We start from the raw sequence: 15,887 nt of genomic DNA, 5'->3' as shown, positions 1-15,887 counted from the left end.
GACTTCTTCAGGTCTGTGTACAAGAACCCTAAAAATTATCTATAAAAATATATATAATTGTATAATTAGTTAGTACTGTCATTAACATCATTTTGAATAAAGTGGAAAAAAAGAACCAGAAAAAAATTCTGAAGCGAAGAAAGCTTGTGTGTGACTTTTGTGACTTTTGAATAGGAATGTTTAAGTAGGAGTTCCTTTATGTCTACTGAGACCATGAAGGCCTGAGGAATCATGGTAGTAATTTTTGAAGTGTCAGCATTTTGAACATTGGTATCCTTAGAAACTGGTTTAATCTGGACAGGTGCAGAAATGGTGCCAAGATCCTTCTTTTCTTGGGACTAGCAATAACCTGGAGTAAAAGCCTTTCCCTTTTTTTCCTCTGGAACTGGCTCCACTGCTCCCTGAGAGCACAGAATCTGTATCTGTTCAGCATCAGAGAGTTCTTTGATTTGGGAGTACAACTGGGAAACTTAAATATATTAAGGGCTCTTTGAAAGTGAGTTTGTAACCATTAGCAATAACGTTTAGAACCCACTGATCTGAAGCAATGCGGGTCCAGTTTTGGAGGAACAGGGACAGTCTTCCTTCCTAGCTGCAGGAGGGTAGAATGGAGCGAGAGAGTCCTAAATGCTCTTTGGCTGCAGGCTGTGATCTAGAAGTCCACTGCCTAGATCTCTGTTGGTGATGCCTTTTCCTGAAGGCTCTGTCGTTTTGAAGCCTACTCTGTTTACGCTTAAAATGCAATAAAAATAACAACAGTAACAGAAATGTTGCTAAACTGGGTACTTTATGTCCTCCACGAGTATACCAGAGACAAATTACATTTGCACTTATTGTGTAAAAAAAAAAAAAAAAAAAAAAAAAATCAGAAGCCAATTCTCTGCAGTTTATAAACACTAAGTTCACAAAGACGTGCGCCACATTCCAACTTACTAAAAAAAAAAAATTTTTTTGCAGCTGCTGCTGTAGCCTGACTCTCGAGTGACAATCTGAGGGTCAGCTGTTTTGTGGACATACTCCTCATATCCATTCTGCACTACTGTAGCTCTTGAATGGCTACTAAACAGCCCTTCCTGTAACTGTTCAGCCATGGCCTTCGATACGCAAGTGAACACCTTAAAAATATACTAAAATGTTACACACACACACACACAACACTGTCTTACTCTGAGGGACAGAAACAACATGCACCATCTATACACTTGTGGTTTATACTTTTGCATCCAAACTCTGACCAGCATGGATAAGCAATAAACAGTTTCCACATGGCTCAATGCAGGTCCATAAATTCTTTGTACAATTTAAAGTGCGTCTGTCCATCACTAATACTCACACAACTGAGCCAAAAGTGGTTAACTACGTGGAGAGTCTATACACAAATACCACACACGAACAGAGGACTACACAACATGGTGCAAAGATGGTACAATGCAAGTGACAGTAGTTACTAATGAAATTTGGATTGCTGTCCTGCAAAACAAAATAAAATTTAAATTTCACAGCAGTACAAAATGCCATGTAGAATGCAAGTTATTTAACAGATTAACAGAAGTACTGCTGACTGAGTCTTCATTCTGTCATAATTGTCTCACATCCTTTTAAAAAAATTGATACTTACTGAGCTAATTTAGTCTCCCAGAAAAGGTTGTTAATACTTCACTCCCAGAAAAGGTGGTATGGTTAATACTTCACTTTCTAATTGCTGCTGCTCCCTGAAATGAGGACATTAAACACTTGATAAGTAATGCATTCTGCTCACAGTTAAAGTACATTTGATGTCAACACAATACAAGCTTCAGCATAAACAGCCATCTTAGGTTGCATCCAAGTAAACAAAATTCTTACAGCAACAATGTGAAGTACAAATGCACAAAAGACACAAAGAAAAACAGACAGCAGCAGCCTCGGAAGTCATCATTCTAAGAGCACCATCTTTCTGGATCCGTTAACATGTACGACTATTAACTTCTAGGACCCTCCCAGAAGACTAACCATGGCATGTTTTAGCATTCACTGCTCTCACCTCTTCTGGTTACACGTTCAACGAGATGTTGGGCTCTAAAATTAAAAAAAAAATGGCAGCAATATGATGCTACATTGGGATGCCTTGGTCTCATCACTGGCACTGAATATCAGTTGGAAGAAATCTAGCGGGCATACCTCTAATCTGCCCAGATTTTTGCCTCATATTTTTAATCTGTTTCTCACAAAATCATTGAGGGTTTAAGTCACCAAATAATTACATACATTTGAGTTTCGGACTTCATATCCTTCAGAAAATGCATGCTAACTAAAAACTTGTTATTCCAGCAACTTTCGAAGTTTATAAGTGCAATATTTAAGTCTTCCCCTATTTTGGGACCTTTGTCCCTCCACTATTTAGGTTTTATACAGATTTCTTGTACTAAGAGGTTGAGAGCTTTGATCTGGACCAATGGATGGGAAATCACAAATTCACTCCTGGCTTGTCACCTGTGGCCCTTGTGGACAGGGATAGTTTGTAGACGTCCTAAGGCACAGGCATATGTTTCAAAGCCATTCTAGCTTGTTGGCATTGATAAATCGGAAAATTGGGATAGGAATGGCTAGGCTTAAAAAAAATCTAGGGCCACTAGCCTAGCAACCTCCTGAACTGCTGTCATACATGTATAGCAGTTTTTGTAAGGACTACCACCATGAAAAGTTAAACTCAGGGATATTAAAATATAGAATGGGGAAGACAGAAAAGTCAATACCAAAGTTCATAAACAAATTATGTAGAAATCTCTTACCCATTTACTAAATGTAGGTTATTTTAGATTTATTTATGAATGCATTAATGTTACACTTGTTGATCAGGAGTATGTACAATTCAGTAGTGCCCATTTTCAGGTAAGTCCTGTGGAGGAAAGCTCCAGGAAGAAGAGTTAGGCCTGCTTTAATGATCACTAGCCACAGCTGTCAGCTACTAAACAAAGGACAGTCCAGATTTAAAAATAAGCATATTTAATGATATATCAAAAAACTATGAATAGATAAGAGCTAAATCAAATTTTGGCCATAAAACGTAGAATTACACATGGAAGTTACCATAAATAATAAAACATACACATACCAAACTTCATGAATTAGGATTAAAAAATACAGTATTTTTTTATTAATGGAAATCACTAATCTTTGCATTATCATTAAACTGAGGAGTAAATGTGACAGAAGTAGTAAGTTTAAAACTTCTAATGAGGCTGTGAATTTCCAAGCAAGAGAATTCTCATACAAGTTCAAACCATGCTGGTCTATGGTGGAGATGGCCTTTCAGCGTGTTCTGAATACATAGTTGGAAGGTATGTGTCTATCCATGCAAACTCACACCCTCCCTAACAGCACCTTTCTACCCTACATTGTATCTTCCACTTTACCCAAATAAACCCTCACTTCTTCCTATTTTACCTACATTGTCTTACTCCAGCCTTTTATACCCGTCTATGCCTTACATTCCAGAGAAGACACTAGGACAACTTAACTCTGTTCCTTCATAAAAAATGCTTATTTCCTACCTATCCTCTATCAGGTTTCAGACTCAATGACCACTAAATATCCTTTTGCTCTGCAGCTTCGTTTTCCTTCTTGATCCATAATTCCTCACTACCTGCAAACTGTGACCTACAGACCCTTTAATTAATCATGTTACTCCTCAGCTTATCCTCTGTTCTCCTCATACTGACCCATCTTCTCATCCTACCAGGACTCTATAACAGCTCTCAAGTTTTCCCCTGTTGAGCTTACTTCATGACAAGACCAGCCCTGGCACAACCAAACTGATCATTACACAGAATGGCAGACGGATAATCCTTACCTTGACAGGTAACCAACCTCCTGTTTCAAGGGTCGACCAATTACATGCCCTGCCTCGTGCTGTACATCTAGGATTTAATTAACCAGGATTAGCAGGGCATTCAAGATATCATTGAAGACAGACACTGCTATGTAGTCACTTATCTGCTAACTGGAAGAGCTAAAAGGACAGAGCCCACTTGCAATTAAAGTCCACAGATCATAGCTCAAGAAAATGTAACATCCAAATTAAAAGTTAATCATTACTGAGAAACTCAAGAAAAAGAATTTAATAAAGAAAAGAAAAAAACACTACTCAAGCTGAATGCTAAAAACTCTGCATGGTCTTACAAATTAGTGAAAAATGTGAAGATAAAATAAAAAAAATAATGCAGATGAGAAATAAAATACATATGTAGCATACAACGGCAACTATTTCTATACAGACTTTAATCACAAAGGCAGTTAATTACAAACTATATTAAACCTAAGCATAACTATAAACATCCATGGTCAGATAAAAGAAACAAAATACAGGGAAGCAGAAAACCCAGAAACATGGAACTCAAGAAAGAGGAAGATGGGGGGATGGTTAATAAAAGGATATGTGAAAAGTAAAATTGGTAAACTTACAAGAAGGAAGGGAGTAGAAACAGTTTAAAAAATAAGTGCCCGATACCTTAGGTACTCTGTCACTTTTACTAAAAGTGGCCATTTCTAACATCCATGCTCCCAGTATTAGTTTCTTTTTTTAATGGGATGAGTCGAGCAGTGCGGTTGCCACAGTGTTTTAACATCAGGCACAAGGGCAGTACAGAGAAGTAAGAGTCCATGTTAGTAGTCGAAGATGCACAACAATTAAAACTCCTGGCAACAGTCTGATGTGCTTCTATGATAACGAATTTGTATATTTTAAAGAAACATCTAGCTGTCAGGTTTGTTTTTCATTCAGGGATGTGCATTTGATAGGGAAGAGAGGGATCTATCCGATGTCAGGACTCATCAAGGTAATGGTGGACTTTGTCAGCTGACAAGACTTGAGTCTGAGACGAGATGTTACATGCCATGAAATACATTACTCAGTTTTGTAATTTATCAACGAGTGCCAGTCTTTAACCTGAGTGACGAGGTCTGTCAGTGCTAGACTTTATCAGTTCAACATGATCCGTCTAACAGCACCAAATCAAATCAGCATAAAGTAACAGATAGTTCATGGGTTTCAGAATTAAGAACTGCTTTACTTGATAGTGCATCATAGACACAACCACAGAGAAAGAACAAACAGCACCATAAACATGCCATCCCACTTCACTAACTGTCCTTTAGTCACAAAACAAAACAATAAAAGCAATTCTAACAAAAAAAATGTAAAACACTAAAACCAAATTACTGCTTACAACCAAAATATTAGAAAATTCAATGGTTAATTGTAGTTTTGTTGAATTTAATTGGCACTTGTTAAAATGTCATCACTCAGACAAAATAGTCTCAAGTGGTCCTGGCTGATGCTCTTAAAATGTGCCAGTAAGAAGTTAAAATGCTATCTTTAAACTTTCCCTCCCTTTCCTGAATCCGTGTTTAGAATCAGTCAGTCATTAAACTAAGTAGTCAATAGCTTTTCTAAGACCTTTCTTAAGACTACAGACAGACAGCTGCTACCTTCTAGTTATTGGGGAAGCTATTATATACATGCTGATAAAGTATATCTAACAAATATGTCAACAGAGAAACCACCATTTTGAGTGCACTGAACTGGATTCAAACCTCTACCTTGAAATGATATACTACTGAGGAACACTGATAAATGCCTTCATCTGACTGATGGGTTGGAAACAAAGAATATAAATGGTGGGGGGGGGGGGGACTGAAAATGAGATGCAAGGAGGTGCGATACACAGGTAAGGTAGACCAAAACCTAAGTGACAGGTGGGAAACAAAGATGAGTGATTAGGAAAGGGATGTTCAGCAAGAAACCACTAACCACTGATACTCCTCCAGCACTCGTTACAGGGGATGGACGAGTTAAACACAGTTCTATGCATCATGCTTACATGCCTTGGTAACTGGGTCAGTCTTTTTGTCAATTAAACCAAAACTGGGTGTGAGGGGGTGTCAAGTGAGCCTTCAATGGCACCTGAAAAAATAATCACAAAGGACAGACTGATGGCAGTGAGGACTAAAATATCAGCGCAAAGCTGCACATTTCAAGGAAAGGTAGTAAACAGATAAGAATAATTAAAAGGTATAATTGCTACGAGTCATTCAACAAATCAAAAAGTAGCAGCTGTTGCCAAGCCAGGGGGTTTAAGTTGTAAATGCTGAGCCAAATCTGTACGTGTGCATGCAGTGTGGGTGAGTGGTGACCCCAGGGGAATGTTTAACAGAACCAAGAACAAATGTAGCTATAAGAGAGGGCATAATTACTAGGGTGGATAGAATTATAAGTAATTATAAAAAAGAGAAACTCAGGCAGAATTGGGATAAAAGACTTGAGTGCACAAATTACAAAGGATTAAATGGGGAGAAGTGAACAGGAATAGGACTTTTAAGTATAAATTAAAACAAGACAGTTGAAGGAAATGCTTAAACAAATACTACTTCTACTCCAACTAGTTGGCATACGATCTTTCCTCATGTTCAGTGTAAAAGAAAAACTTCAAAAACCAATGCACGTTAGGTTCAAGCAAGGCATCCTTTATTACTTGCATCAAGGAGACAAAGCATGTAGGCACAAGATTTGTCTAATTTTCTGGTGATCAATATGTTATTCTTATACAGTTCTCTAGAAGCCACACAGAAAATGTTACTAAATCACTGCTGATGTAGCCGGACATAGCTTTCTGTATGTTACACAGAAAATGTTACTTAGACTTACTGCTGACACACAGTTAGATTATTGCTGTCTTGCAAAAACATTTGAGAAAAACAACCTGAAAACCATCCTGACCTTGGGTTTATGTTAGCCCCCTTTGATTACTCAACTCTTCCATTGTACAGTTCTAATATATGTTACATTTTGTCTATATTCAAGGTACATTTCTAGCTTTAGCACAAGTAATGCTGACTACGATTAAGTTTTCAAACATCTATTGTTTTCTTTATCAAGGCTTCTTACAGCTGTACATTTTCACATGGCATAAACAGAATTAAATGTCTCTAGTAGCTGTGCAGATTCATACAACATGAACAGAATAAATGTATTAGCCCTTTTTAAGCCTTTAATGCACTAAGCATGCATATTGCTATTACACATTTTTCTAACATTCAGAATAACTTTTGGGAAGTATGTGGACAGCATGCCTCTCAACTGTCCAGATTTAGGATCATAGGATGTTACTAGGCTAATGGCCTTGGGGCCCTTACAAGCCTAGCCAAGAGTTTATCCCCAAAAAGAAACCTCAGTCAGCACTTGTCACCCCTGTCAGTGAGGGACAAAGGTGGAACTCCCTGGGACAAATTTGTGGCTTCCCATCCACTCATCAAGCTTGCGTTTGAAGAGGGTCAGCGAGGTACTCGGTTTGACGTATATGGGAAGTCTATTCCAGACATGGGCAGCCTCTGGGAGACGAACCTGTCTTCTGCAGGTTTCATTGATGTCACATATTAGATTTATGCCTGTCGAGTGAGTAATGCATCTGAGTAATGCATCTGGAGTTAGACTTTTGGATATGGAGCACCTCTAGTAGGGCAGGGTCCGATATTGCCTTGTAGGCAAGGCACAGATCACCTCTGAGTGATCTGTATGATACCGAGAAGAGTGACAGTGATTTAAGTCTGTCTGCATAGGACAGGTGTTGGAGGCCATGGTTTCTCTTTGTGAGGTATCTCTGTGGCCTTCCAGTTACTGCAGGTATTTAGAAAAGTACATATATCAAACGAGCATTATACTCATAAGCCAAATGAGGGAGAGGTAGAGAGAGGTAATAACCTTTTTTTTCTAGATGCAGTCCCTTTACCTGTCAGATGAACCAAGTAAAAGGCTTTTCTGACTGCTGCCACCACATGATGGCTGAATGTGAGACTGTTGTCAACCTGAGTACCCAGGTGTCTCACCACAGATCGTGCGCTTAGGGGGTTGTCATTGATGTGGTAATCAGTAGGTGTTTTTTTCCTAATGGTATAGTACATTTTTTTGCATTTAGCTTAAGACCATGACTTTGGCACCAGTTATTTGAAGCTGTGAGATGCAACTGCAGTATGTTAACATAATTTGGGGAGTCAATGACAGCACCCAACTTACAGTCATCCACAAACTTGGTCAGCTGCAGGCCCTTTGCTTTTGCCTGTATCTCTGAGAAGTAGATACCAAACAGCAGGGGTCCCAGGACAGATCACAGGGGAACACCACTAGTGACAGGTATGCTGTCAGAGATGGTGGCACCTATTTTGACGTTGTGGGTCCTATCAATCAGCCAGCTTGCCACCCACCTGACGGAACAGTGATTTATACCAAGTTCTGTTAGCTTTTCAATGATGCCTGAGTGGGGGATCATGTCAAAGACCTTGGCCAAGTCAAGGCAAGCTGCATGTACTGACTTCCACTCATCCATGGCCTTGGTGACAGTCTCAAAGAAGTCAATCAGGTTCAATAGGCAAGACCAGCCCCTGATGACTCCAAATTGGGTGGGGTCAAGTGCTTGGAGATTGCCTATCATCCTTGTTTATGAGATCCATAATAACACGCTCTATGGCTTTACAGATCAGAGTTGTCAAGCAAATTGGCCAATAGTTTCCCAGGTCAGTAGTGGCACTACCTTTGTGCAAGGGGATGACAATAGCAGTTCTCCAGTCTGCTGGAATGCAGCCTGTACCTAGGCTGTGGTTGAATAGGGTGCTCAATGGCAGAGCTAGTTCCTGCTGGAGATGGTGCAGAATATAGCCTGGGATAATCTCAGGTTCCATGGAAGCTGTGTTCTTTGCCTTGGACAGGGCCTTTAATATGATCTATGGAGATGTGAGGTGTAGGACAAGTATCGGAGATGTGAAATGGGCCTTTGCGGGGATAGGGGTTGAAGTTTGCACTGAACCTATCAGCTAGCAGGTTGGGCAAGTCAACAGGAGGATAAGTGTTAAGTACTAATTAGGAACAAACCTGGGTTTTGCCAAGGAGGTTCCTGACGTAACTGAAGAAGGCTTTGTGGTTTCCTTTTGTTTTGGAGGCTTATTTCAAATTCATAATTGGCTTTGGAGGTTTTCACTAGTGATCTAATTTGCTTGTTGAGGCTGAGGAGGGAGTTCATCCAATTTGGAATTTGTTCCTTTTTACCCTTGGACAACAGTTTCTTCCTTTTGTTTTAAAGCCTGTTGACAGAGGATGTCCACCAGATGAGTTTGTGTTTCCTTGAGGAGCAGGTTTTGGTTCTGTTGGGTATGACTCAGTCCATGCAGTTGTACAGGTGCTTGTACACTGCATTGCTGTACAGTTCAGCATAGTTGTCTGCATGCTCTGGAAGGGGGGGGGGTGAAGCTACTATTGGCCTCCCTTAGGATGTAGCTTTTGAGAAGCATTTTAGACTGGTTATGCCTAGGGAGGGGGTTGGGTGGGACAGAAACTTTGAATGAGACAGACTGATGAGCTGATCTCACCAGGAAAGAACATGCTGTGGGAGCGGTGCAGCAATTGTCTGTACTGGTGAAAACCAAGTCCAGAATGTTACCTCCCCTTGTGTGGGATAAGACAAGCTGGTCTAGTGCATTACAACTGAAGAAGTCAAGGAATTGTTGGGTGGGTGCATTAGGGCATGAATAGTTCACACTCTATGGTGGGATAGTTGAAGTCACCAAGGATCAGGGTGTTAGGAGGTACCTCGATGGAGTCAAGTAAGTCCAGGTAGGAGGGGTGGGTGTCCCGAGTCATGTGGGGGGGGGGGAGTGTCTATAGCTGGCTATAACTTGGACAGGTTTCTTGCCAACTGTCACTTGTACCTGGAGTAATTCCAGTGTGTCATGCTGGTAAATCACTCTGGAAGTGTGCCTATCCTTAATGAAGATAGACTCCAACATCCTTAGTCTTTCTAACCTCATTTTGGGGTCAGAAAGTGTGAAATGAGGTATAGCCTGGTAAGGCAGGGGTGCTCTTCACAGCCCTGAACCAAGTTTCTGTGGCCGCACAGACATCAGCATCTTCTAGTGTGAGGAGACCATCCACTGACTGCATGTTCAAATTAAGGCTCCTAGTATGACCTTCAATTTGCTTTTCAACAGATCTTTTATACTGGAAGACTTGTCTTTGGAACACAGCCTAAAAAAGGCACACTGGGAGAGGCAAAAGCCTTGCCCAGGATCTGGAACCCCCAGGGGTGACAGGTGGAGGCTATCTCTGGCAAAGCGTCGAGGTCTGTCAACCATGTTATCCCAGGCAGAAAGATACTGGAGCTCTTTGGAAAGACACCAGAAACTAAGTCAATTATTTTTTGTTGGTACTGTGCTGTCATCTTGGTGAATGTAGGACGCTGCTTAGGGACAGGGTCATACCTGTGAGGTCAGTCATGTCCTCTTCACATAATCCAGCCAGGTACGTCTGAAATCATTCACACCAACATGGACCATGACAAAGTCATACTTGTACCTATCGTGGACAGATTTAAATGTGTGCGTCATGTGGGGGATGCTGGTACCTGACAGACAACTGACCTTGACCTTTTTCCTGTCAAGCCTGTTGAGGAGAACATTAGTGTGTCTCACTATTGAGTCACCAATGACTAGTATGTTTGGTTTATTGTTATACCTTATGGGCTGCGTTTGAGAGACACTGGTGAGTTGTCTACTGTGTGTGATGTGTTTGCTGTTGTGGTGGAACATTTGTGAGCGGGGGGGGGTCTCTGTTTATTTAAGTTTTTACTGAGGACCCCTGCATAGGTGTGTGTGTGTGTGTGTGTGTGTGTGTGTGTGTGTTGTGCTTGGCTATGTGATGGGGGTGGTGTAGTGTTTGTGATGGCAGTCTCCTCTTTGTCAGGAGTGCTGACTGTGGCACAAGAAGAGCATGGACTCCAGGTTACTGATGTACATGCATTTCTCGCAAGAAGAATTATGTGCTAGGAGAAGAAGGCTGTCCGTGAACATGAGGCAGTTGCTACAGTCTCAGTATAAAACAAACTAGTAAAAAACGAAACTCAAAACAAAAAAGCTCCGTGAAACAAGCTCAAACACTGAAACAATCCAACAATTTAATGAAGCGCTTTTCGTCACCTTCAATAAAACAACTTCTTCAGATTACATTTCAAAAAACAACTTGAGCTTGTTTCACACTGTCTCAGTATGCCCATGTCGACCAGATTGTCAGGAGAAACTGGTGATAATTGTCCAGACATAGTGTTTTGAATACTTGGCAGACTTATGGAGAGAGGGTTTTGATAAGGGTTTGTCCACAAGACTGTAGACCACAAAAATCTTCTTAAATTTAAAACAACCGGCCTGAAGCACAAGTGCTAAAACCAAAACTAAGATGCTTAGAATGTTGTTTGTTTTTTCGGCTTTTCTCAGTTAGGGGTCGCCACAGAGGAACTCCGTTCCGCTAATGATTGGCAGTAGGGTTTGGGAGGGTGTCCTAATGGTTAAGGTGTTTGCCTTACAAACAGAAGGTGCAGGGTTTGAATCTCACAGGGGATAACTGGCTAGGCTTAAAATGGCTCACAAGGGCAGTTAGCCTAGTACTAGACTATGAACCTATGAGTGGAAGTTATTGGCTTTGGAAGGTTTAACTGAATCTCTTCAAGAAGAATCTTGATGAGTGGATGGGGGATTGTAGGTTTGTCCCGGGGATTACTTCCGTGTCACTATTAGACAGAGGCAGACCTCCCAACTGTCCCGAATTACTCGGTGTTTACCGAGTTTTGGGGTCCAAATGGAGGGGTGCCACGATTCCCGAGTGGTACCCCTTCATTTCCGATTTCTTTGCAGTTTTTTTTTTTATTTTTTTAAAATTTGCGCTGTTGGAGCTGATGTCATCACGTGCGCGATGACGTCAGCTCCGTCAGCACTACCAGCCAGTCGGAATTGAGCTCATGGAGCTCACGTCATCATTTCCGGCTGGCTAGCAGGCGGAATTAAACTGTTGCTGCTGAAAGAAGAATTGGTAGACGCCGACGCCGGTCTTAAATCTTCTGCTGCAGCTCGTTTTTCTTGGGACTTTGCTTTGCATCTAGAGGGACTCTCCGTTGCTTCTTATTTTGTTTGCTTTGCTGCTAGAGAGAGAATGGGACTTTTGCTGTGCTGCATTACTGCGTTTTGCTCATTTTGCTGGGACTTTGCTTTGCTGAGGGACTCTGCTGCTGGGACTTCTGCTAACAAGAGAATGGGACATTTGCTTTTTGCTGCTGTTTCAACTTTGCTGGGAAGTGGGAACTATTAGGTAAGGAAAGGAACAAAGGGTGTGTGTGTGTGTGTGTATGTATGTGGGACTTTTGATGCTTTTAGCTTTCCCTTATTTTGCATAAGTTCTTCTTTTCACGTACTTAGTTTCTCAGAAAGTTTGTGATGTTTCTGACGAATCAGTGAGGATTTCAAATGCTGTATAATAATGATGATGGACATTTGAGTTTTAGACTTATAGCCTTCAAAAAAGGTATGCAAGTATAAAGCCTGCTATTCTAAGCAAGTTTTGAAGTATACTAATTTATTTAAAAGTGTGTGTGTGTGTGTGTGTGTGTACATGTACATATGTATGTATGTCTGTATTTGTGCGTATGGGCGAAGGGTGTTGAAGACTATTTCATTTGTCCTTGAGTTTGCAAATTGTTTCTGAATTTTTTTTTTTTTGCCTGGTCTGTTCCTCATGAAGTGAGTGAGAAGTGCAGTTACTAAGTAATGGCCACCTGAGTTTCAGACTTAGTAGCCTTTAGGAAAAAAACACACTAATGCAAAATCTGTTATTTTAGCAAGTTTCTGATTAAAGACAATAGCTCTTCCTGATTTTGTCTTTCATCCACAATTATATTTTTGGTTTTCTCTTTGATTTTTGAGCTACAAGGTTGAGGTGTGTGAGTCTGTGCATATGCTAAGTTGCAGTGGACTACATACTGTATTCTGACAGTGTGGCACTTATTTATGCATTTATTTAGTCATTTGGATTGCAGTCAAATATCAGAGATGTACAGTCACAGTTGTACAAGTACTTAGAATTTGATTGCAGTCAAATGTCTGAGATGTACAATCAAAGTTGTTCAAGTGCTTAAAATAAATTACTGTGGTCAGTTCTTACTAGTTTTATTTTATTACAGCTGAAATCTGAGGTATAGATAGTCAATAAATCTGTCTTAAATTGCTGGATTAAGGGGCTGATTGTAGTTGAAGGTGATTGAAACTGTTATCCTTTGTTCAAATTATGCAATTAGAATTATTCTGCCTTTGCATAAGTAGTTTGTATTTGTGTGAAGCTAGCTGAGATAGTGTCTATTTTTAACACAAGCAGATGTCCTTATTGTGCACAATTAATAAAGTGACTGTAATTGTTGAGTACAGTGATTATCTCTTATGAAAATGTGTGTGTGTGTGTGTGTGTGAAAATGCCCCAAATGTAATACACCTGGTGGCTAGAGGTATTTAGGCTCAAATCCTGTACCTTTGGTCCAGGGTAAAAAGAGCCTAAAGTCTGTAGCCACCACCATTTCTCAGCTTTGCCCATATTTTTTTTTCTGCTAAGAGTTGAGAGCTATGGTGACAACAATATTTGTATTCCCCCATTATTGGCTTTGTTGTTTGTCCAGGTTTTTTTCTGCTAAGAGGCTGACAGCTATGATAAGAAGTGAGAATTGAATTCACTAAATGATAGCCATTAAGTTTGCCTTCCTGTTGTTTAACCTGCTGATTTAGCATAGTGGTATGTTGCACTGACTGTAGTGTATAGTATTCCGGGTTAAAGACTTTCCAGTAACATGCATGGTGGTAACACAACATTTTATTTTTAGCAACTTTCCAAAATTATGCAAGCAATGTTTAAAATGTGTCCTTGGTTTTAACCTTTGCCTCCCCAAAAATCCTGAAATTGAAAATAAGTGTGAGACGCTGTGCAAGATGCCTGTGGCTTACACTGCTGTCATTCTGTTTATAGTTTGGGTGTGGAAGTAGACTTTATGATGGGAATGTTCTGAATTGGGCAGATTTGTAATTATTGGTTCATGCATTTTATTTCATTGCCAACAGTACAGCCTACTGGAAAAATGTTCATTCAAACAATAAATTTAAAATGTGCTCTGTCTAACAAGTGTGCTGTATTATACAAGGAATATAACTTAATAAAGTCAGGAAGGTGTGCAAGGGCCAATGATTTGAAAACAGCCCAAAGGTAATCTTTATCCACCACTGGCCAGATGCATTTTCTTTGGATGTGGTGCAGGTTTCAATGATGTTTCAATTAATGTGAGTTTCAAGGGCAGAGAAATTTTAATGCCAAGTCTATTTTTATTGTGAGACAGTATTGCTTTGTTTATCAGATGTCTGTTAGTGTTTGTGCATTGATGTGCTGCAAAATGTAAAAATAAAATCCAAATAATCATTGTAGAAGTAAAGCAGTATGCACACATTAGTGTTTATGGTAAATGGGGCGAAATAGCCAGGTAATGGGACATTGGAATGGCTGCGGGGGGACTTTGGTCATGGTGCCATATTTTGGTTGTCTGTTCTTCAGTTTGTGTTCGAAAGTTGGTAACCCACAATTCCATTGGAGTGGGTGGGGTCACATAATTATGTATGCAAATTAGATGTTAATCAGCGTACAGATTTGTACCTATTTTTCATGGCCCTTGTCCAGATTTTTGATGTTTCCAGGTTGAGAGGTATGGACAGAGGTACAGCAAACCAAACCTTAAAAAGGGCACAGTATACTCAAATCAATGGGTAGCATGAGCCAAGCAAAATCGGGCTAGCTTATAATTGCCCCAGGACAGATAACCTAGTATGAACCTATGAACCTAAGTAGATTTTCACGAACAACGAGGTGCCAGCTCAACATCCAACCTTCAATGAAGGCATGCCCATTTACGCATGTCTTTCAAACGCCCACCCAACCACAGGGGGGGGACATGCAGACTCCACACAGAAGGCACTCCCCACACTCCAGCCGAGAATCGAACGGGAGTACCTGTTGCTGTGAGGCAACAACACTACCACAGCAGATAAATTTAATCAGGCTACTAACAAGCAGTAATAAATGCAGAATAAGAGCACTTTGAGCACACAGAACAGCAAACTAAGGTAATAAAGTTGTAGAAAACAGTTACAGTAAGAGCAGCTGAATTAAGTATAATTGTTTTTTTAAGTGGAGAGGGGGGAAACGGAGCAAGAGACTACAACAAGGGTTGCCCTCCCCACACAGTAGATAGAGCCAATGAGAATGAACTGGTAGGAGTGTCTGAAATCAAACAAGCAAAGGGGCATGTCCTTCTCAAATGATATTACTGTACTCAGTTGAGTGAGCAAATGAGATGGGTCCAGGAGGAGTGTTCAAACACAAATTTACAGCAGGGGCGGGTAGTTCCAAAGCCACCAAATTAAGGACTACAACACTAGAGAGGGAGGATGAGGAAATGAACTGCAGAGAGAGACCACAACATTCAATTAATATTCAATGAAACAAATAAATAAATGCAGTACAGTTTTGTTAACTATCACTGAAACAATGCAAGTGCAAAAAAGTATACTTAAAATGAGCTTCTATGTCCAGATGGTTGTAGATCAGTCCATGGCCAGCCAAACAGCTCTGATACTGAGCGCAAATTTTGTCTCATATTTTTGGTTGGCTCCTCAAAATCTGTGGTTGTCTGGCAAATCATGGAGGACTGCACTCAATAAATAATGACAGACTAGAGTTTCAGACTTCATATCCTTCACTAATGCAAAACGTGTTATTCTAGAAACTTTCTAAGTTTGCAAGAGCAATATTTTAAATTTGTTCCTGACTTCTGGTGTTGTCCCAGATTCTTGTCCCAGATTCTTGCACCGAAAGACTGAGAGGGAGAAACTGGGAGCCGGTTTTCAAGTTTGCTAGAGTCCACAAATTTTGAAAGTGTTTAAAAAAGCATTGCACACCATTCAGGGGCAGATGCTGGGTGAAGAAATGGAAGTTAGTAATGAGAGGAGAT

General features: G+C 40.3%; 1 protein-coding gene across 1 annotated transcript in view; it reads right to left on the bottom strand.

Annotated features, from left to right (window-relative positions):
- The window catches only part of LOC122815095 (plexin-B2-like), a 368,973-nt gene that overhangs the window by 14,026 nt on the left and 339,060 nt on the right, over positions 1-15,887 (bottom strand). Inside the window, exon 3 of the mRNA XM_044087337.1 lies at positions 1,619-1,712. The gene's annotated coding sequence lies outside the window, so the exon portion shown is untranslated. The remainder of the gene's footprint in view (positions 1-1,618; positions 1,713-15,887) is intronic.

This window comes from Protopterus annectens, chromosome 11.part0 (assembly GCF_019279795.1).
Source record: "Protopterus annectens isolate FY-2018-M chromosome 11.part0, PAN1.0, whole genome shotgun sequence".
Taxonomy (NCBI): Eukaryota; Metazoa; Chordata; order Ceratodontiformes; family Protopteridae; genus Protopterus; species Protopterus annectens.
This window is presented reverse-complemented; position numbering and strand designations above follow the sequence as displayed.